Source organism: Lepidochelys olivacea (genome assembly GCF_965140295.1).
Source record: "Lepidochelys olivacea isolate rLepOli2 genome assembly, chromosome: 2".
Taxonomy (NCBI): Eukaryota; Metazoa; Chordata; order Testudines; family Cheloniidae; genus Lepidochelys; species Lepidochelys olivacea.
In genome coordinates, this window is record NC_140412.1 from 42,143,298 (window position 1) to 42,165,676 (window position 22,379).

At 41.7% G+C, this 22,379-nt stretch overlaps 1 protein-coding gene and 1 long non-coding RNA gene across 5 annotated transcripts in view; one reads left to right on the forward strand and one right to left on the reverse strand.

Annotated features, from left to right (window-relative positions):
* CPQ (carboxypeptidase Q) overlaps window positions 1-22,379 on the reverse strand; it is a 270,868-nt gene that overhangs the window by 16,529 nt on the left and 231,960 nt on the right. The window lies entirely within an intron of this gene.
* LOC311517075 lies at window positions 835-20,549 on the forward strand. 2 transcript variants are annotated; one of them, XR_014710572.1, is made up of 4 exons: window positions 835-1,338; window positions 12,972-13,004; window positions 14,321-18,201; window positions 19,933-20,549. It is a non-coding gene; the product is annotated as an uncharacterized lncRNA (long non-coding RNA). The 2 variants fall into 2 exon arrangements; XR_014710573.1 differs by having other exon boundaries at window positions 849-1,338; window positions 14,321-20,549.

Here is a 22,379-nt window from a genome sequence, read left to right on the forward strand (position 1 = left end):
TCCAATAAGCAAGTCTCCATAATTAAGAGTCCACTTTGACTGGAATCTGGGAAATTCAACTTGATTGTTTAAATCTTAAGACACGGTGGGAAACAGGTTTGCAAGTAACAGATTGCATTTAACTCATTTCCCTCCATCTACTGTCCTCATCATCTGGCCTTCCCTCTCTTCTATTGTTTTTACTCTTTCCTGCATTATCCTCTTCTCCTGGTCCAATATTTTCAGTAATGCATCTGTTTTTCCCCTTTCTTCTTTCTTGCTGTTTCCTTCATTTCCTAATTTTCTTCCTCTCTTCCACTTCCTTGTAGCCTCTCTCCCCCTCTAGAATTTCCATTCTTGTTCTCTTCCCTCCCACCACCTGTTTTCTCTCCTCCTCATCTTTGCCCTTTCCCGGTTTTTAATTCTTGTCACACTGCATCCTCCTTCGCTTCTATCCTGTTCTTCTCTTCCTTTATCAAAAAGCAATGTGTTTCTCCCTCACAATAATGGCACATTCTCATGAGATTTTTGTACTCAGAAAAACCTTCAAGTTTATTTAAGAACTTCTGGAGTTGTCTAATCCCAAGAGAAAAGTTCTTATTATACCTTGAGCTGTGAAATGAAACCTCACAGTTTACCTTCATTCCAAGGATTATTATGTACAGATCATAGAACTGTCTAACAAAACTATCTTTTCTGTGAAGCTTTATTTAGAAGGTCATAACAAGGCAACCTGTCAAACTGGGCCTGACAATCACACCACCTGAAATGTTTTGAGTTCCTTCATGTTTTTAAATCGTTTTGAGGACTGGGAAAGGCATAGAGATCGTGTTGGTTTTGTTGGTTAATGATCTCCTTTAGTCAATGAATGAAGATCATTGGCTAGCTGGGAAACTAGCAGAAGTCTTTGACAATATTAACTGTGAAGTATTTTTAACATAAGTGCAAACCTTGGCAGGGATGGCTGAAATTTTGCTTGAGTGGCTCCATTCTTCTCTTTTGGAGAGGACTGAGAGATAAGTATGAGGCAATTGCTCATCTTCTGCAATGGCTCTCTCATGTGGGGTATCAGAGCTCTATCGTACCCAGTTTTCAGTGTGCATGTGAGACTGGTAGAGAACATAGTGAGAGGGCCTGGGCTCCTGTGGAGTCATCAATATACTGATGAGTCAGCTCTCCGTGGGATCCTCATGATGCATTTGCTCCACTTTCCTAATGCCTGGTCAAGACTGGGGTTTGGAGAAGAACTAGCTGGTTGAAGCTCAGTCTGGATGAAAAAAAGAAGTCATGCTGGTGGATTGGGGAGAAAAAAAATCAATCCAAAGAAATGGTGGATGGTATCTACCCATCCATTAAAAGGTATGCTTGCCTTTTGTTATTCAGGTTCACAATCTAGAAACCACATTGGATCCCCTGCTGTTTCTGGATGGTCAGACAGCAGTGTGCTGGATAAGACTTTTCATCATTTTCATTTGAAAAAGAAGTTGCAGCCCATGTCACTTCTAGTTTAGATTATTGCAGTGCATTCTCTGTGTGGAACTACCTTTCAAAGATTGCTCAGACATTCGCTGATACAAAATGTGATGCTATTTCACATATGCAGCTTATTGTACCTCAGACTGTACGGCTTCCAGTTTTTATTTTCAGATTGGACTTAATATTTTGACTTTGATATGGAAGGTCCTCTATGGTTTGCAGCCTAGGTATCTTTAGAGAGATGATCTCCCTCTTTGTATTTTAACCTGGCTGTTGAGATCAACTGAATATACAAAACTGACAGTTCTTAAGTAGAATTTGCTTCCTTATTTGGCTCCCTAAATTTGAGCTTGACACTAAATTTTGAGACACAAATATATTTCTCAATCCAGCTGAGACCCTCTCTACTCAGTTCCCATCATTAAGAAAAGCCTGATTAAATAGACAGGCCTTACAAAATAGCCACAAGATCAATAAACTCAGGCTTCTCAGCCTGAGATGGAAAGCAAACTTCAGATAAGACATTTGCCTCTCCCCAGATGTGCAAATTTACAGAAATTTTGCATGCATGCACACACCGCTACATTTTAAATCCACACAGAAGTTGAAATAAATGAACTACCACAATCTGCCTTAATCAAGTGGAATACGCTGCCATAAAACCACAAGCTGCACTACCTGCCAATTAGCCTTTGAGTGCAATTTAAAGTGTTCATTTTGCCCTACAAAAACAAAACAATTGGGGAACACATTTTTAAGATTATATCCTTTGCCCAAGTAACTTTTCATACTTGTACTCCATCTCTTGAAACTTTTAAGTCAAGACAGAATGTCTTTCTAAAAGATATGCTATAGCTCAAAACAGAAATCATGGGCTTGAGGCAAAAATTATTGGGTGAGGTTCCTCTGCCGGTGTTTATGCAAGAAGTGATGATCATACTGGTTTCCCTGGTCTTAACATGTATGAATACAGAATAATCTTGTCTGTTTCTCAGTTGAGCTCTGTTACGCTATTCTGCAAAATGTAAGATCACAGGAACTGACATACATGGAGCAGTCAAAGGTCTGTCTGTCTGGTATTCTTTTTCCAACCATAGCTAATACTGAATGCCTAGAAAGAGAGGTAAAAACACTAACCTCTCTGCAAATTCAGATGTTAGAGAGTATGTCTGCACTGCAAGCGAAGGTGTGACTGTAGCAGGGGTTGGAATATTCATGCTAGCTTTAATTCTAGCTAGCACGGGTAATACTAGGAGAGAAGTAGTGGCAGGGACTAGCAACCAGAGTCCAAGCCCATTGGGGACCCTCGGTATGTATTCTGGTTGCTAGATCTTTAGTCCTATTGTTACCCGTACAAACTAGATTAAAGTTAGACCAGTCCACGTTACAGTCAAGCACATCTTCACCTGCAGTATAGACGTACCTAAGAAGTATTGATGCATTGCCTGGAGGACTGATAACAGTCTGAAGTCATGTGTCTTCAGGATCAAAAAACATACAAGGGAGAGTTCAAAAGAGTCACAGCATTAGAGCTAAGTGCAGTCAAATTGTTCCTGAGACTGCCCTCACTTCTCACAGTTGTCAGCGGAGTCCAGATCTGCAAATGTGGCTTTGGGCTTTCAAAACCCCAGCTCAGCAGAGGAGGCAATACCTACTTCAGTAATTAGGTTCTGTCACGCTCTGTATATCTAGGGCCCAGGGCTGATTTGGAAGTTGAAGAGGCACCCAGAGTGCTTTTAGAGCAATCTATTTTAGTGAATGTTGCAGTCAAATATCCTTTTCCTGAAACAGGGAAAGGACAATCACACTGTTTTCAGTTTCAGTTAATTTCAAAAGCATTGCAAACCAAAAGAAAAAGGATTGAACAGAGGGAGAAAGCAACTGACATGGAATAATGCTATCCAGGAAGAAATCCACTTATTGGATATTGCCCTATTTTTCTGAAGAGGGGACAAGTCGCATTCATCAAATTGCACATAAACCAAGCTGCACAGGAAATGTGAGGAGGAGGAAGTTCTTTATACGGCTTGAAGAAGCTGAAAGGAAGCAATGCAGATCTGCAACAAGGAGTTAGATCTAGTAGGCTCTATGCAGGGACACAAGGACTGGTGAGTAAGTGGGTGCAAGGAATCTTCCCCCAGCCCTTCACTCCTAGGCAAGGTTGAAACACAAATGGTGTGGGAAATGCTGACAGTTGTGGGCTAGTGACCCAACTGGAGGGGAGGGGCAGCGTTCCTTTTTGCCTAATAAACCCAGCAGAGCTGGCCCAGTGTATGGAGGCGGGGGAGACTTGCACTGCACTGTGTTACAAGGTATTTATTAGGTTTACAAGGTTTATTAAGCAAGGTATTTTTGCCTAATAAACCTACCAGAGCCTCAGAAAGAATGCCGGCTCAATTTCTCTGGGGATTTCAACTGCAGTGTGGCCCCTTCCAAATTCCACTCCCCTTATCACTAGTAGCTGAAAGCCATAATTTGGTTCAAGTGATATTAAGAAGTAGAGTTACTAAATAGGGTATTCTGAATAAAGAGTTTCCAAAAACATCAAGAACGCCATTATCAGAAAGACTGAAGTGATGCTTTTAAAGTGTCCACATCTGTTTCCCAACTGAGACCTCAGAGAAGCTACTCCCCCACCTTGCAGCCTACACTAAAGAGAGAATTTAAGAAGAAAGCAGAGAAAATAAAAACTATGTTTCTTCACCATGCTATGGCTTTTCTCCCTACTCCCAACTACCCTGAAATAAAAGATGTACATGCAGAGTGTTCAGCACAATCAAACCATATCCAATTTATGTGTCCCAAACTATGATTATCCACAAACAGCTGTGCTATTCCTAGCCAGCAGCTTTTTGGTGGACGAGGGGAAACCCATCCACAAGCATTAGGAAAGAGAAAGAGAAGCAGACTAATTAGCTCTCCTCACTGCTTCCTGTTTAGCACTTACTATGAAAATGAGATGCATAATCTGTGATGTTTTCCAGATAAAATGTTTAGAACATGAAGGGCTCAGGATTGGTTGCACAGTGGAATCTGCAACACAAGTCTTGGACTGTTCAAGTACAAAACAGAAATTTTTGGAGCAGACTTTAGATATTAATATATGAAATCCGCTAGACTTTTTGTCATGGAAAAAAACCGAATCATGAGTTAACTTTGTGGCCTTGTCTGTACTGGGGATTTTCACCACCAGAGGCCATCTATCCATGTAGCTGTACCTAACCCCTGCTTGAAACTCAAATAAACTGCACAAGTACAAATTGCAGCTTATAGCCGTTCTGCCTATGGTAGGGTTTGCATTGCTGCAACTACACTAGTGTCTAATCATCCCTAATGGTTTTAACTGTGGCACATCCCTAGCATAAACAGGGCCTGAGCTATCCTGTCAGATGGACTTGACTTGTTAAAGTCTGAGTGAGAGAAAAAGATAGATAATGGCTGGATAGACTTCAGCATTTTGCTTCCAATGAGATTTCTTCCAGTGACATACTTTGTACATAGAAGGGGTTTTAATTCTGCCCTTGAAATGTAAATGAAGGAATACTGCCAGCACAGACTTCGATTTCAAGCACATTCTGCTTTTATTGGAATCTGTGTATAATTTAGAAGCAAGGTTTCTACTGCTGCAGTGTCTCATTTGCTTGCAAATTCAGTTAGCATTTTAAGCATGTGGCAGAGATATCAATAAATAACCACATAACAACAGCTAGGCAGGTGGCCAGTAGGGATTACAGATATCACTAATGATTCTTGTTTATTCATAGCCTAAAACTGATAACAAACAAAAAGACCCTTTGGCTTGAGAGCAGATAGTTGTGCACATAGTTAGTTCATGTCACCATATAATACTGTCACAGTTACTCTCATCTTTTCCCTTCCATTTCCTTATCTGTGCATCTTGCCTTGAATTAGAGCCAGAACCTGCAATGGGGTCTTACATACAGAGCCAGTTGCAGGCACAGCTGCCCAGACAGAGCCAGCTGCAGGATAGGGGCCTTAAATTAGAAACTTCTGGGGGCAGGACTGGCTCTTACTGTGTGTTTATACAGTGCTGAGCACAATGGAGCCCCATTCCTGGAGCACTACCATTCATTTACATTTGAATAATGTGAATGAAGGGCTGAGTGATGCACGTGTTGATTATTCAGAAGATAATCTTGTGGCAGTGTTTTTCTGATTTTTGAGTACAACATTTTAGTAAGCTTTGGTGTTTCACTTAATGCATGCATGTTAGGTCCTTGGTTTACCCTGAATTAAAATGCCACTGACATCAGACTGAGATTGTGACTCAGAGCTGAGACTGAGTAATAATTTATTTCAAATTCAAAGGAAAATTCTAGTATTTTAAAATAATATGCCTAATAGTCATTGGATCAGAAATCTGGATCTGATTGAACAAAATAGCAGTAGCCCAGTTCTTCCTTATTACTGCCTGCTGGTGCTGTTTGTATACACTGCCACTCTGCCTAAAGTTATGTTTTGTTCCTGGTCCCCCTTTAAGACAGAAGAGGATAATCTGATGGGGCTAGACAGTACCTACATTTGCGGTATTTACTCATATCTGCATCAACTCCTGGAGCGTACTTTGTGCATGTGTGGATTGGTTTGTTTAAATTAGTTGTGTGCAATCACATTCCACCACTGTAGTAGTGAGAACAGCATTTGCACTGGGATCCTAAGAGAGGGGTGGCCTGGTGTTGAAAGGCAGTGCTGGGGAAGAAGTGGATTTTCCGTTGCGCCAGAATTCAATGATTATGATTTTTTTTCTGTTCTGAAATGGAACAAAAATGAACATGTGAGTGGTAGTAATAGGAGCCTGGTGAATCTGGCATCCAGCTGTTCAGCGGCAGTTTCCAACATACCAATGCAGATCCCGAGCTAGTGCAGAATTATCATAGCACTGTAGACTTCAATAATGCTATGACAATCTACAACAACTAAGGATAATTTTTTTTTTCAGCTTTGCCTCAAAGACCCAGAAACATTTACCCCTTCACATAGGCTGTCCTTAAGACACATGGGCCCTTTCAGATACATGGGCCAGGATGGTCCTTCATTGCTTTGAGTCTTGGCATAAAACTTTCTAGTATTCTGCCAATCTCCACCAGAAAACTCTCTCCTTGTAAGAGTGCGACTTTAGCCACAATGGTGATTAAGTCCAGCAAAATACAATATGCCCACAAATTTGCCTGTCGTGATCTCCTTAGAAAGGCCCTTGATGATGCCACATCACCTCCTGACTCAGTTTCTGCAATACAGTCCAAATAGGTGTCAGCCAAATGATCAATTTCAGATCTCTGCCTTCGGTATCTAGCACAGTTTGATGGGGGACAATACCACAGTACAGTATAACAGAATACTCTGGCCTAAGTAGCAATCCCCTGCAGATAGAGAATGCCTCTGAAGTAGCTTGCAGTTCCCCTACAGGCATCAGTAAAAGCTTGAAGTTATTATATAGTCTTTGGAAACTTACAGAGTTGTTTGCAAATATCTTTCAAAAATAAATCCTGAAGGCTATGGTTATGCAGTGCACAAAGCCAATCCAGTGAAGAACCTCCATATAAGAGCTGGAGAAATTGGTGAGTATAGAATCCAAATAGCAAAAGCTGGAGGCTGCCTTGACAGTTTCATTATTCAAAGAGATTGGAGTCACGGGTGGACCTGATCTGATGTTTAGCAACAGCTAACGATTGTCCCAAAGAATAACTCATCCCACTGGGATGAGATGGAGGTGAGGTGAATTTTTTCCTGGTCTACCAGTACTGGCTTCGTGCCGTGCGACCCGAGCCATTAAGTCTTTCTCAGCGACTTCCTTCACCTGAGGTACGAGGCGCCGCTTGTATTGGCCATCATTTTCAGGGTTCTTATTGGACTTGTCCGCCTCACATAATATCCAAGGCGATATTTTGGACCAGCCTTCAGAGCTGATGGCATAGCTCCAATGAGCAATCCCCTCCACCACAATACAGGTTGGACTCTGGGGGAACGGCTAATTTAGACCCCATCATTTTGTATATATAGTTGGGATTATGTTTTCCAATGTGCATTACAGGTAGTCCTCGGACTTGCAACACAATTGTTTCCTGAAAATTGCGTCGTAAGTCTAAATGTTGTAACTTGGAACCACAGTATGCTCCATTGCGGGACCAAGCATCGTAAAGTCGAAACCAATGGTCATAAGTCGAATCAGGGTGTCAATTCAAAAATGTCATAAGTGCCGTTCGTCTTAAGTCCGACATTGCAAAATCAAGGACTGCCTGTACTTTGCATTTTTCAACACTGAATTTCATCTGCCATTTTGTTGCCCAGTCACCCAGTTTTGTGAAATGTCTTTGCACTCTTTTGTGAGATATCTTTGTAACTCTTTGGACTTAACTATCTTGACTAATTTTGTATTGTCTGCAAACTCTGTCACCTCACTGTTCAACCCTTCCCCAGATAATTTCGGAATATGCTGAACAGCACAGGTCCCAGTACAGATCCTTTGGGGACCCAGCTATTTATCTCTCCGTTATGAAAGACCACTTATTTCTACACTTTGTTTTCTGTATTTCTACACTTTGTTTTCTGTCTTTCTGTTACTGATCCATGAGAGGACATTCCCTCTCATCCCATGACTGCTTAGTTTGCTTAAGAGCCTATGGTGTGGGACTTTATTAAAGGCTTTCTGAAAATCCAAGTACATTATATCCACTGGTTCATGCTTGTCCACATGTTTGTTGACCCCCTTAAAGAATTCTAACAGATTGGTGAGGCAGGATTTCCCTTTGCAAAAGCCATGTTGACTCTTCCCCAATGAATCATGTCCATGTATGTGTCTGATAATTCTATTCTTTACTATAGTTTCCACCAATTTGACTGGTACTGAAGTTAAACTTACTGGCCTGTAATTGCCAGGATCGCCTCTGGAGACTTTTTTAAAAATCAGCATTACATTAGTTATCCTCCAGTCAACTAGTGCAGAGGGTGATTGCTCACGTTTAATATAATTAAATAGAACTAAACTCACTTATAAAATATAGTCCAGCCAGCTCACAACAGGAACAGGGTTTCCAAACTCTACACAGTGATTGAGACACCACTGTGTCACAGCACTGCTGCTGGCTCTGGGAGAGTGGCTTTGCGAGAAAATCAGTCTGAATCCGGTTTTCTGGCTCTCTTCAGGGAGTATATGCAATATATTGTAGCTTCTTTATATATCTGTCTTTTGCTTTTGGACAGGTTTGTTTTCTCAGTATCCTCTACCACAGACTCTTAAGAGGCTATATTTAGAGTTCCATTTCTTGTCAATCACTAATTTCTTCACCTCCTCTTCACTAGACTTCATTGACTACATTCAGCCCTGGAGTAAATGGATGCAATATTTGCTGACTTCAATGGAAACTGGGCCAGTTAATGCCAGGGCTGAACTAAGTCCAATAATTTAGTAGTTAAAGCTCTTTCCCTCTTTCAAGCATTTTACAGAAAAAGTAATCTTCACAACACCTCTGTGAGATAGATACTGTCTCCCATTTTACAGATCCATCAGGAAAAGTAAAAAGACTTGGTGAAGAAAGGAGTTCATATCAGAGCTGGAATGATAATTCTGTAGTTCCTGGCTAGCAGTCTTGTGCTTAGACCACAAACTTCTCTTTATGGCTCTCTACTGCAGGTTACAGACTTTATTCTCATTTCCCCTCCATGACTTACAAGTTCCTGTGTAGCTCTCCATAAAACTGTGCTCTGACTTGAAAAGCACGGTGATCCTGTCAGAAAGACTGCAGCAGCCTGAGAAAACTGACAGCTTGACATAGATTCTTGTCTTAATTGGGAGGGGAGAGGGTGTTCTTAACTCAGGTTAGCTAACTCAGGTTACAGTAGTAGTGAAGATACTGCAACTTAATTCCGCCCCCCCCACTACTATTTTAACCCATGTTAGCAAACTCAGGTTAGCTACCCAGGTTAAGAACCCACTTTGTTTCAATGAAGAGATATCCTTAGATTCACCACCACAAGGACCAAGTCCCTGGGGCCCAGGTCAAAAAGGGACCTGCCGCCAGTCCTGTGAAAATGAGCGAGTGAGTGAGGGTGGGGGACAGCGAGTGATGGAGGCAGGGGGGGATGCTGTGAGTGGTGTGGGGCGGGGCCTCAGAGAAGGGGCGGGGCACGGGTGTTTGGTTTTGTGCGATTAGAATGTTGGCAACCCTAGGCTGCAATGCTCCAGTCTTCGAGAGTTCAAACAGAAGCTTTTAACTGTTTAGGACTTGCTGCAGACTCTCTCTGAAACCATTTTAAACTTGTTCCTCAGGGTCAGAAGCCCACTGCCCTCCCTAGGCTTCAGAGCCTTAGCTCCAGCCCAAGTCGCAACTCCAAAGCACTGTTTACACAGTTATTTTTAGAGCACCAACATGAGCTCTGCTAGCCTGAGTCTCTTGACCCAGGCTGTGAGACTCATTCCAAAATGGTATGTAGACACACCAATACAGCCCTCTATCAGGCCTGTTGGGAGGTAGCTAACTAGTCACAGGTGAATTGGATCCATTCCTTCTTAAATGGGCCAGTCACCTGGTTTCACACTATTAAAAGGCTAGTTGTGCCTCTGTTCCCTTTGAGGTCTCTCTGAGTGCACCCCCTCAGATCTTAAACCTAAAACTTAGATCGACCTACCCATGTTGCTCATGGCTCTGAAAAATTTCACACTCTGTGTGAGGTCTAACCTCCACTGCCAACACAGCTAGGTTGAGGGAAGAATTCTCCTGTCAACTAGCTACCACCTGTCAAGGGGGTGGATTTACTACAGTGACAGAAGATCCCCTTCTGTTGTTATAGTAAATGGCTACATTGCAGTGTTGCAGCTGTGCTGCTGTAGCACTTGTAGTGAAGATATACCCTGAGACTGGAGCCTGGCCTACATCACCCTGTGTGTCAACTCTGCTTCCCAGCAGGTCTGACTGGATTCAGCACCTGTGGATCTTCCCGTCAGAAGTCTGTGACCAATGGTGTATATAGTGACCAGACAGTCTTCTCAAAACCAAAGAACTGTTTATTTTAAAACTACCTGCAGTCTATATGCATGTCTATCTTACTTAAAGGTTGTCCATCCCCTGATGGTAACCTGGGCAGGCCTAGCTTCTTCAGACATCCCAGCCTGTGCGTGTGCCTTAGTCTGGTTCCCCCAAGTTCCCTCCTATTTTGAGATGGAGAACCCCTTTTTATATTGCCATAGTCCTTTTGTTCTTCTTGGTCCCCAGGCTTTGGCACTTCCAGACCAAATTAGTCTTCAAAGCAAACAGTTAGGGCCCTGCCACTTACCAGCCCTGAGGTGTTTGCTGAGAAGTGGCTTATCTTGAGCCTCTCTTTTTCCTTCCTGCTTGCTTTTTCCTTACAGCCCCCATATAAACTAAACCAATATATGCATATAGTAAACACCCCAATAACTGGTCCTCATATTACTATATTATTATTACTGAGCAGCTCCACTTAAATCAGAAATAAAATGAAGGGGAAATGAGAGTGTATCATACAGTTGCTATGTATCTATTATTACTAATTCTTTGTATTACAATGGCACCTAGAGGCCCCAACTGAAATCAGGGCTCCATTATGCTAGGCACTGTACACACACAGCCCCAGTGAGCTTACAGTCGCTAAATAGACAAGACAGACGAAAGATGGAAGACCAGAAGGACACAGTTTGCAGATGGGGTATTGAGACATAGATTGGTTAAGTGACTTGCCCAAGCTCCTACAGGAAGTCTTTGATAAAACTGGACACAAATCTCCTGAATTCCAGTCCAGTGCCTTAACCACAACACCCTCCTTCCTCTCCAATTTCTATCTAAATTCTTATGTAGTACCCATAAGAATGGGTCTGTGTTGGTTATGTGTATCTCTCTCCCTCTCTCTACCCTCCAGGTATCAGGATGGTGGTTTTTTGGGGAAGGCTAGGTTGAAGAAATTGGTTTAGCATTTTGTTCTGAAGAAGCCAAGGTTTGTGATCCTCCCAATATCTTCCTGAAGCGAGTTGTAAATTAGAGGCTAATCACTCTTACTGTTGACAGTTCTGCTGCAGTGGAATGCAGCTGCCAAAAGAGGTCGCAATTACAGAGGGTGAGGAGACCCATCAAGTAGCTTTGACCAACATAATGGAGGGCTTTGAAGATAAGGACCAACACATTAAAAGTGACCACATATTGAACCTGTGAAGAAAGAGCACTGGGATGATGTGCTCTTAGGGTCCTTTGTTGCTCAGATCAGGGGCTGCTGTATAGTTTCAGACTGCAAGATCTTTATGGACTTGTAAGACAGATCTCTGCTCTAAGATGCCCAGCAAACTTTTGAGTGTTTAATAAATAATGAAAGTGACATGACAGTGGTTTCCAGTTTGATAGTTTTTTAGGAAGTGCTCCCTTTGGTGAGCAAAATTCCAGCAACAAAGGACACAGAAGCAATGGTCCTTGTAGATTTGGTCAATGTGACAAACTACTAATACCTAAACTGGGTAAAGTTTTTAACTCCCTTTTTCATTATATTCATCAATGAACTTTATTTCGGTAGAATATAATGGATCACTGAGGGAAAAAGTAGTACAAATACAGTATTATATATAGCCTAAATAATGAAAGAAAAGATATAGAAAACCTACAGCAAGTTTGTGTTGAGATTGTATCTTCCCATGGTATATAAAGAAATCTCTGCTCACTCAGTCAGAATTTAAGGCCAGAGGGACCATTAAATCATTTAGTTTGGCTTCCTGTATGTCACAGGTTATTACATTTCTTACAATTACCTCTGTATTGAGCCCAATAACTTGTGTTTGGTTAAAGTATCTTCCAGAAAGGCATCCAGTCTTCATTTGAAGATCAAAAGATAGTTTGTTCCAATGGTTAGCACCCTCAATTAATATTGTGTCTTATTTTTTATTTGAATTTGTCTGGCTTCAGCTTCCAGCTGGAGGTTCTTGTGTCTTTCTCTACTAGATTAAAGAACCCTGGTATTTTCTCCCAATGTAGGTAGCTATAAACTGATCAGCCTGTCAAATTTCTTTTTCTACAAGAGAAACACACTGAGCTCTAAGTCTCTCGCCGTTAGGCATTTTCTCCAGGCCTTGAGCAATTTTTGTGGCTTTTTTTGTGAACCCTGTCCAAATTTTCAACATCCCTTTCAACATGTGGACACCAGAACTGTGATATTGATGTAAAAGCAATTTGTGCTCCAGAAATGAAATACTTCACTAATATGCCTTAACAATAATACCACAAGTATTAATAGGGAGCTGCTCTTTAAAAGTAGCCTTTCTGAATCCACAGACATTTATCTAGAAAAATTCAGCACTCCCAACTATTAATGCACCTAATTTCTTGTACAACAATATTCCAAAAGGGAACAATTAGAGAAAAGAAAATTAAAATAGTTACATTTAACTTCCATAATTTTCCATTTGGAAAATACTACTCTCTTTCTTCCCATCCCTAACTTTCTTACGGAGCTTAAACTAAGACAGCTTTGTTTCATTTATTCCATCATTTGTGTTTCAGCTTCAATGAAGATGGAACAGTTCAGGGAATAAGGTTTGTTTTATTAACTTGTTACTTCTAAACGGCACATTGCCGCACATCAATACTCAACATTGTGTTTTAATGTAGGACACTGCATGTTACTTTTTAAAATCAGCTAGCAGTTAATGATCACATATTAAATGAATAACCATTCCCACATAAAGAGTATAGTTTCCTGTATGCTGAACAGTAGAGCCACAATGTGTCTCAGGCTTGGTCTACACTATGGAGTTAGGTCATAGAATCCTAGAAAAGTAGGACTGGAAGAAACCTCGAGAGGTCATCTAGTCCAGTCCCCTGCACTCAAGACAGGTCTAAGTATTAGTCAGGACTAAGTAAGGCCGCTTACATCAACCTAATTATGTCAGTGTACACACTGTCCAGCCTTGCTCCTCCCAATGTAAGTGTCCTACTACACCGAAATAATAACAACTCCACCGCCACGAGAGGCGTAGGTGTTATGTCGATGTAGTTAGGGTGACTACTACTTCAGTTGTCAGCTGTCATTCTTGTCAGTTTCATGGCTCCATGTGAGAGCTGTGAAATTGACAAGAAAGAGAGGTGGGGGTGGGGGCTTCCCGCTCCCCGCCAGGCTGCTGCCCAGGCTCCCCACTCTCAGGCTGCATCTGCAAGACTCCCCACCAGGCTGTCCCCACGGTCCTAGCTCCCCACTCCCAGCCAGGCTGCTGTCCAGACTCCCCACTTCCTGCGGGGAGCTCGGCTGCACCGAGGCTCCCAGCTCCACACTCCCTGCTGGGAGCCTGGGTGCTGCCCTAAGGCTCCTGGCTTCCTGCTCCCCTGAGGCTACCAGCTCCCCACCAGGAACACGGCACCCACCAGGGCTCTCGGCTTCCCGCCAGGAGCACAGCAGTCACCCAGCGGGGAGCCAAGATCTGGGCGTGGGGGCAGCTGTACTCCTGGCGGGGAGCCATAAGCTTCAGGGCAACAGAGAGCCTCATGGCAGCATAGCTCCTGAGGGGGGGCGGGGGGAGGAGGAAGCTGCGTTTGGAGCTGAGAGCACAGTCTCTCAGCACCTCCACACTGCCCCTCAAGTCAATGGAAGCACTCCTGGTGAGGATACACACCAATGACAGAGGAAGGGCAGTATGGACATGAACCATCACATTAATTACTGTGGTGGCTGTAAGTCAACCTAACATAGACACATAGACCCTCAAAGAGACACATCTGATCTTCCTTAAAGAGAGGGGTCTTCTGAGTATTAATCAATTGATGCCTTTGAAATGTTTTGAGACCTTCATGTGGTTAAGTGCTTAATGTGTTTAGCATTAAGTGTTTTTATTCTAATCCATGTCATATTTCCACAGCCCAAAACAAGGGAACAAGATGCAACATTTGGACTGGTATTCACAGAAGTAACAGTGACCACATAGCTAAAATAGAGGCAAATCCAGTAACAAAAAAGGATACAAGAACAACTGGAAACGACAACAGTCTTTAAATCTGTTAATTCCGCTTTTCACTGTTAAACCTAATGCGTCCATTTAATATTTATAAATATTCATATGAGATTCTTTAAGGGCTGCTTCCTCTCTTTAATAAGATAAATGGTATGTTATACCGTTGTTAAACCAGTGTGTTGTAGTTCCTTAGTCTATCGCCACCAAAGAAACACTACCAATTAAAATGCAGTGCAAGTGATTATAAAAATGAGAAAAGCCATTAATAAAGCAGGAAAATCGAAGTAATGCAGCAACTATTTATAATTAAGCTTTCCACGCAGTTTAATTTTATAGTTTAACTCTTCCAGAAAGGGTGAATTTAACAGCACCGCTTTCTCTGTATTGATTAGGATTCTCAAATGTAGTACATTTGCACATAATAAAAGATAAAGCTCCCTTGATATTGAAAACCTCAAGTATATTTGAGATGGCTGAGAGTTAAAAGTAAGGAAGCATCTTTTTATATCAAATGTTTATGAGATTTACTTATAGATTTATATATTTTTAAGGCTAGAAGAGACCATTACAATCATCTAGTCTGACCAGCATAACACAGACCACAGAACCTCAGCCAGCAACTACTGCATCAAACCCCTTACTTCTGTGAGTGAGCCATGGCCAGCAAACAACTATTCCCATTTTGAAGAAGAGAAAAAGTAGCGATGTTTTGAAATTTGTTTTTATTCTGCATTGGAACAAAGACAAAAACTTTCGACATTATTTGAGAAAAAACATGAGTGAGAGAGACCAAGAATAGACAATAGCCCAGTGACAGGGCACTCATCTGGGATGTGAAAGACCCGGCAGAACAGGGAACTTGAATCTAGGTCTCCCATCTTGCAAGTGAATGCTCTAACTACCAGGCTATTAGTGGCGGCGGCGGCAGGGGTGGGTGGGAGGAGGGACAGCTCTCTCCTCTCCCTTTCTGCTCCTCTCTCCACAATCCTGGACCTGAGAAACCTTCCCTACACATTTTGATCTAAACTGAACTGGGGAGAGGGATCCTAGCGGGAAGGCTTTCCAGCTAGCACAGACTGCTGTAACCTTTTTGGTGAGAGAAAGCTTTTTGCTTATTAGCCTTGGTAAAGTTTAGGAATTAGCTGGCGTGTTTATCCTTTTATTTCTTTTGTAACCAATCCTGACTTATATGCAGCTATACTTTATATTACTTAAAATCTGTCTTTTTTTAGTTAATACATTTGTTTTATTGTTTTGCCTAAACCAGTGTGTTTTGGTTGAAGTGCTTGGGAATCTCTACTTAGGTCAACAAGCCTGGCGCATAGTCATTACCCACTGTTGGAATGACAGATTGCCTATAAGCTTATACTCTCTAGGAGGGTCCTGCATAGTATAAGACACACATTTCTGGGGAGCAAGCCTGGGGCATATGCGGCTCTCGCCCTCTATGTAATTCATGGATGCCTGGGCATAGCATTCATGTATTCAGCTGGGAGTGACAGTACATGCTGGTGGCTGTGAGTGAGCAGAGTCTGGAAGTGTTTGCTGCTCATCAGGAAAGCAGAGTAAAAAGCATCCCAGGCTGGAGAATCAAGGAGACACAGCAGTCCAGAATGCACCCCAGGGAATGTCACAAGGATACAACAGCCTTTCTTATAGATAGGACAAGTTTTGAAAGGTTAATATAGACGTGATATTATGCTAAACAGTGAGCATTTTAATAATGCCCTATGAAGTAACCTACATCCACTTTTATAAAAGTTACAGTACATTTATTTCATTTAATTACAGCACAGTAATTCCTAATCCTAAAGCTTATTTTTTATGGGACAATGATAAATGAAAACCATAGATGAATTATTTTACAGGTTAATACTCATGGCTCTAAATTCAATCAAAAGATTTTAAATGGTTCTAATAGATGTAATAGTTATAGCAGGTTCTTTAAGTGCCAAGCAATTAAAATTGTTCTCTTAGCATACTGCTTTAATTTAATATCTCCCAAGTTACACAAAATTTGACTTCTGCTGAGAAACATGCTCATATACTACACTTTCCTCCTGTACCACAATAAAAGACATTAAAAGAGAGACTAGGTGACTCACAGAAATTGATACATTGATGCCAAGATATGACAAATATATGCCACTTGTCTAAGATTTAGTTTTACTTGTAAAAATAAATGGTACCTAAAGATAGGCACCTAAATATGGCTACAGAGCCTAAGTCAGTGGCCCAGTGGGGTACTTCTGAATGTTTGGCTTCTTATTTAGGTGACAGACATGGGCTTATGAATCTAGGTTTTTTTTAAATCTTGGCCTTGATGTATGTGATCTATGTACCTGAGAGGAGTTGTTTTTAAACGGTTGGAGATTGTACATAAACTACTGCGTAACCCCAAACTGCCACATTATCACTCTAAGCAAGAGCTGCATCAGGATGTGTCTCAGATTCACTGAGGCCTGATCTACACTACTAAGTTAGGTTGATGTAAGTCACTCTGTATCGACCTAGTTGTACAAGTCTCTACACTCAAATTTGTCTCCTGTCGATATAAGCACCCTGTTATGGCAATACAGTTAAACACCCCCACTCCTCACCCCTGCCCAATGGCACTAAGCCACGGTCAAAGTACTGTGGTCGATGCAGTGCAAGTGTGAACACCATGTGACCTATGTCGACCCTGACAGTACTCCAGCAGCAGTCCCACAATGCCAGACACTGACTGCTCTTGTCACAATTGTGAACTCCACTGCCCAGGGGTCACAGAGACTGGAAGTCACCACTCCCTACACCCCACCTTTAAAAATTCCATGTACTTTTGAAATACTTGTCCCGATGCCCTGCTTGTAGAGCACAACTTGCAGCTCTCCCTTGTTGTGTGCAACTGCCCTGCTGACCATGCCAGCTACATACTTCAGATGCATTTCTGCCTAGAATAGACAGGAGGCACTGGATCTTCTGGGCCTGTGGGGAGAAGAGACTATGCAGGAACAGTTACGGACTAGCCATAGAAAGGTGGACATCTACGAGCAGACTGCATGGGGGATTCAGGTGAAGGGGTATGACAGGGTGTGACGTTATTGACATGAACTGTGACCGTATAGATCATTGACGCAATCAAGGTCCTATAGTTGCACCAAATCTTGTACAAAGGAGGTCAAGTAAGGTGTCTATAGAAAGGTTGTAATTTTCTCGTTATGATTATGCTGTCTGTATGTGTGTAAATTTTTTTTATTTGAAGTTATGAATATGGGCTATGTAGTGGTATCTCAATGTGTTTGCTTCTAAATAGCCTCAGTGAAGCATTTGGTCAGCTTCTTGAGAAAGGACTATTCTCAGTAAGTGCCCAATCAAGAAACACTTAACTGACAATGGACTTTGGGAGATGCCAATCCACATCTGAGCTTTTCTGGGAACGTTCAAACTAACATGTAAACAGTGGCGTTGGCCTGCAAAAAGCTGACTCATTCATGGACATGTGATTTGCCTAGGTGGCTACAAACTCGATCTTGTTGCTATGACTTTGCACAGAAGAAGAAAGGGGTTTCCGCCCACAAGAGAGAGAATATAAAAGGCCCTCTCCATTTTCTCTTCAGCTGGCTCAAGAGATGGCCTCTCCACCCCAAAGAGATGCTGAAAGAAACTGGGACAAAGGGCTGTAACTACACGGGTGTGAGTGATTGCTGGACCCAGGCCATAAACCACAACGTTGGTCTGAAAAGGATTGGTCCCAGACTAGGAAGGAATCTAGTCTGTGAAAGAAGCTTATTGGGACATCTCTGAGGGTGAGATTTACCTGTATTCAGTTTCTTAATGTATTAGGCTTAGACTTGCGTGTTTTGTTTTATTTTGCTTGGTAACTTACTTTGTTCTGTCTATTATTACTTGAAACCACTTAAATCCTACTTTTTATACTTAACAAAATCACTTTTGCTTATTAATTAACCCAGAGTAAGTAATTAATACCTGGAGGAGCAAACAGCTGTGCATATCTCTCTATCAGTGTTATAGAGAGCAGACAATTTATGAGTTTACCCTGTATAAGCTTTATACAGAGTAAAATGAATTCATTTGGGGTTTGGATCCCATTGGGAGCTGGGTGTCTGGGTGCTAGAGACAGCAGAACTTGCTAAGCCATTTTCAGAGACAGCAGAACTTGCAGCTTTGGGGGCATCGGTCAGACCCTGGGTCTGTGCTGCGGTAGATTAGCGTATCTGGTTCAATAAGACAGGGTTCTGGAGGCCCAAACTGGCAGAGAAAATGGGCTCAGAGGTAGTCTGAGCACATCAGGTGACAGTCCCAAAGGGGTTTCTGTGATCGAACCTGTCACACAGGGATCAGGAGCAGTGCCAAGTGAAAGCAAAGAAACTGTGGCAGGCATACCAGAAGGCCAGGGACGCCAACAGTCTGCAGCTTTTACAATGAGCTGCATGCCATACTTGATGGATTCCCCACCAGCAATCTGTCTTCCACAAAATCATCATGTCCCCTGCTGCTGTGTTTCTTCTAGCAGCTCTGCAAATAGTGGATGATCATTCATCCTGTGTTTGCAATGCCCATGACAACAGCGCAGCACTGTATGGGCTCCATGCTTCTGCCAGAGACAGTGGGCAGCAAAAGATGCTGCATGGGCTTGTGGAATTTAAAAAAAAAGGTGAGAAAATTGTGGACTATAGATGGCATTGTGGGATGGAGAACTCGACCCCTTATTTCCAGTCATCCCTGATTACTTGTTTCTGCCCCACCCATGGATTGCCAACATTTTCCAAAAGATTGGATACAATGGTGAGTGGCAAACTGGGACACCTACTCATAGTGCACTGCACCGTGTATCAGCACAAGCACTCCTGGTGAGTATGGCATAGTGCTGATGCAAGGAGTTAAGTACGCACCTCATAAATGATATACTAACTCTGGCATCTTTACCCCAATGTAACTTGTGTTGAACCAAGTTTGTAGCATAGACATGACCTAATCCAGAATATAGAGGCCAACAGACAGAATTGGGATAAACAAACTAGCAAATGGTATAATTGACTCAAATATCTATGTATAGAGCTTATTTCTGGCGACCGGTGATTGACATTTTTGGAGTTTAGCACACTTAGCTATGTGCTCCTGTGAAAGAAGGAGTCATTTTACTCCTGCTTAGTTGCTGGAGTTGATGTTCAGAGCGATAGTGTGTGACATCCTACATTGAATATTTTATTTTGCAATTTATGAAAATACTAAAAGTTAAAGGGGAATGCTGTTTTCTACATTTTTAAAGAAAGCTTTTATTTTCTGTTCCCTCTCCCCACCTTCAAAAAATCTCCCCTTCAAGTGAAACAATTCTTGCCTATGCCCAACTAAAGCACAGATGCTGCAGGCCTGTGCTCAGAGCTCTGACTCATGGAGTAACATGATTATATCAATCCTGGTTTTAATTCAAGTTTTTAGCCCTTGTAGTTACAAGGAAAAGCTTGACAACTAAATCCAAGTGTCGTCAATTCAGTGACAACCGCTTGTGTCTGCAGACAGCCTGAAGCAATAGCTGTGAGGGAGGGACAAACTTATGCATCTCTTCAAAGCGTTATCTCCAAAAGCCACGGCTATGGGGAGGACTCACCGATACCAACCCAGCATGGAACTCTGTATGTAGCAGGAAAAGAAGAGAACAATCGGCCTGGCCTGCCCACCCTCCGACCCACCCCTGCAAGCATACCCTGAGTTGCCGGGCGTAAGTGTAACCCACACACCTTCTGGATGTGGTATTCTGTCCCATCTAGTGGCACTGAGACCAGAAAAAGACAGAGACAGAAACAAGAAGGGAGTGCAGGAAGCACACACTGCCTCTCTCATATATCAGATACCTTGTTTTCTTGACTAAAATATTAGAACATCTGTCTAGTTAGGGTCAGTACATGTCTTTCCACCTGTTCAGAGACCAGACAAACCTGTTATAACACAACATGTGAAACAATATAGTATACTTGCAAGTGTTGACCAAGCCTCTTGGTAGAACATATGTGCTGTAATAAAAGGCATTATGTGTATATAGAGTTTAGAAATAAAGCTTAATTGAGAGAAAGCAGAAATGTGTAATAAAAATGACTGAAATAAAGGATTTTGGAAGACAATTGAATAATTAACAAACTAGTTCTTTAAGACGAACGGCCATCTCAAATCACTAGATCATCCTAAAATGGACTTTACAGCATTCAACTGCCTTTGTCTACCGCTTTATGAAAAAGCAACACAGTTATAAGACCACAAATGTTAGAAACACAATATTGTCTGATTTTACAAAGATCACATGATTGTAGAGATTTCTCATTCTTGGTTCAAATTATTCTCCAAATTGTTGAATATAAAGACCACTGCAGGAAAGCTCTCAAGCATTCAGAAGCTACATAATGTATTAAATTCCACTGCTGTGTACTTCCACATAGATTCCACCTCTTATACCACATAGGTGGTGTTTGGACGCTTAATTAATGTTTTTAGATCACTTCGCATATCTGTGGCACTTGACAGTAGTTAGCGCTATTATTACTACAAATATGGGTACTCTGTGAAGTTCCACAATTTAAGGGAAAGGATAAATGAGTGATACAATATTCAATCATACTCCCATGTAAAAGAAAATAGCTTAGACTCCGAGAAGCAGGAGTGCAGTAGTCTGAACCAGGAGTGGGTGGAAAACAAAAATCCTGTTTTGTGAAAAATTTTGCGGTTTCAGAATTTTGTTTCATTCCAATGCTGAATGAAAATGAGATCTTTTGAAATTTTTGTGAAAAAATATGAAAGACACTCACCTCAGAATAGCCAGTAGTTTGGTGGCTGGGGCACTCACCTGTCATGTGGGAGACCTAAGTTCAAGTCCCTACTCTACCTGATTCAGAACTGCAGCTTGAACCCACGTCTCCTGTATCCCAGGTGAGTGCTCTGGTCTAGAGAGTCAATCCCACCTGTTGGAGAGATCTTTCTCTCCTATTTATTTGTATAATTAAATATTAATTGGGCCAGAGAGTTGGTCCCTTCTCTGAATTAAGTAAACCTTCCAGACAAAAGAGCCAGCATTCTTTTGTGGATAAATTCCTGACTAGCTAAACCTAATCTAAACCTTCACCAGACGTAGTAATGAATGAATGTAAAAAGCACAAGTAGTAATGTTTTCACTGGGGTTTTCTAACTCAAAGGAGAAGGTGGATTTTAATACTGGGAACAGAAGCTACTCCTGAACTCTAATTAATACAGTAAGAAATTAAATTATAAGAAACTTAATTTTTTGGGTCACAAATTCGTATCGCTGACGTATTCCATGTTTTCTGTAATGCATTATGGAAACAAAATAGCCAAGTGTATTTTCAGAAAACTATGTAAATGAAATTGATAAAGTGTCAATACTTGACTGCTTGTTTCAATTGGATAACATCGGAAAAGCTGTTATAGTACGTTCAGATTGTTACAATATTGTCATATACCATAAGTGTTCATTTGAACAGTGAGAATACTGCAGACAAAGCGTGAAGCTTGCAAGATGTTTAAAACCTTCTCTCTGATACAGTATGATACAGTCTGAAGCAGCAGTTCTTTTAATGGAGTTAATTCTTTCAGTCCGTCTCTCAAGGGGAAAGCACCATACTTTGCACTGTGGGGGTACTTAGTGATTCGCTTAGCAGGTGGTTAAATGAAGCCAAGTTTCAGACAGCAAAGAAATAAACCAGCTAATGCTCCTAATGTTTAATGTTAAAGGTTAACTGAATTTCAATTGATGAAAATTGCTACGTAACAGCTAAGTTTAATTATTGAGTGGGTTAAATAGATTTGAATCTTAAGACCCTCCCCCCCATACAGTTTCTCTCATCATGCACCTCACAAACAGGTGAATTCCTCTATATTCCCAATGCTTCCCCTTCAGCCCCTCTGATGCTCCAATCACAGACAACAGCTGGGGTTCCAGATATTTCTACATACCCAT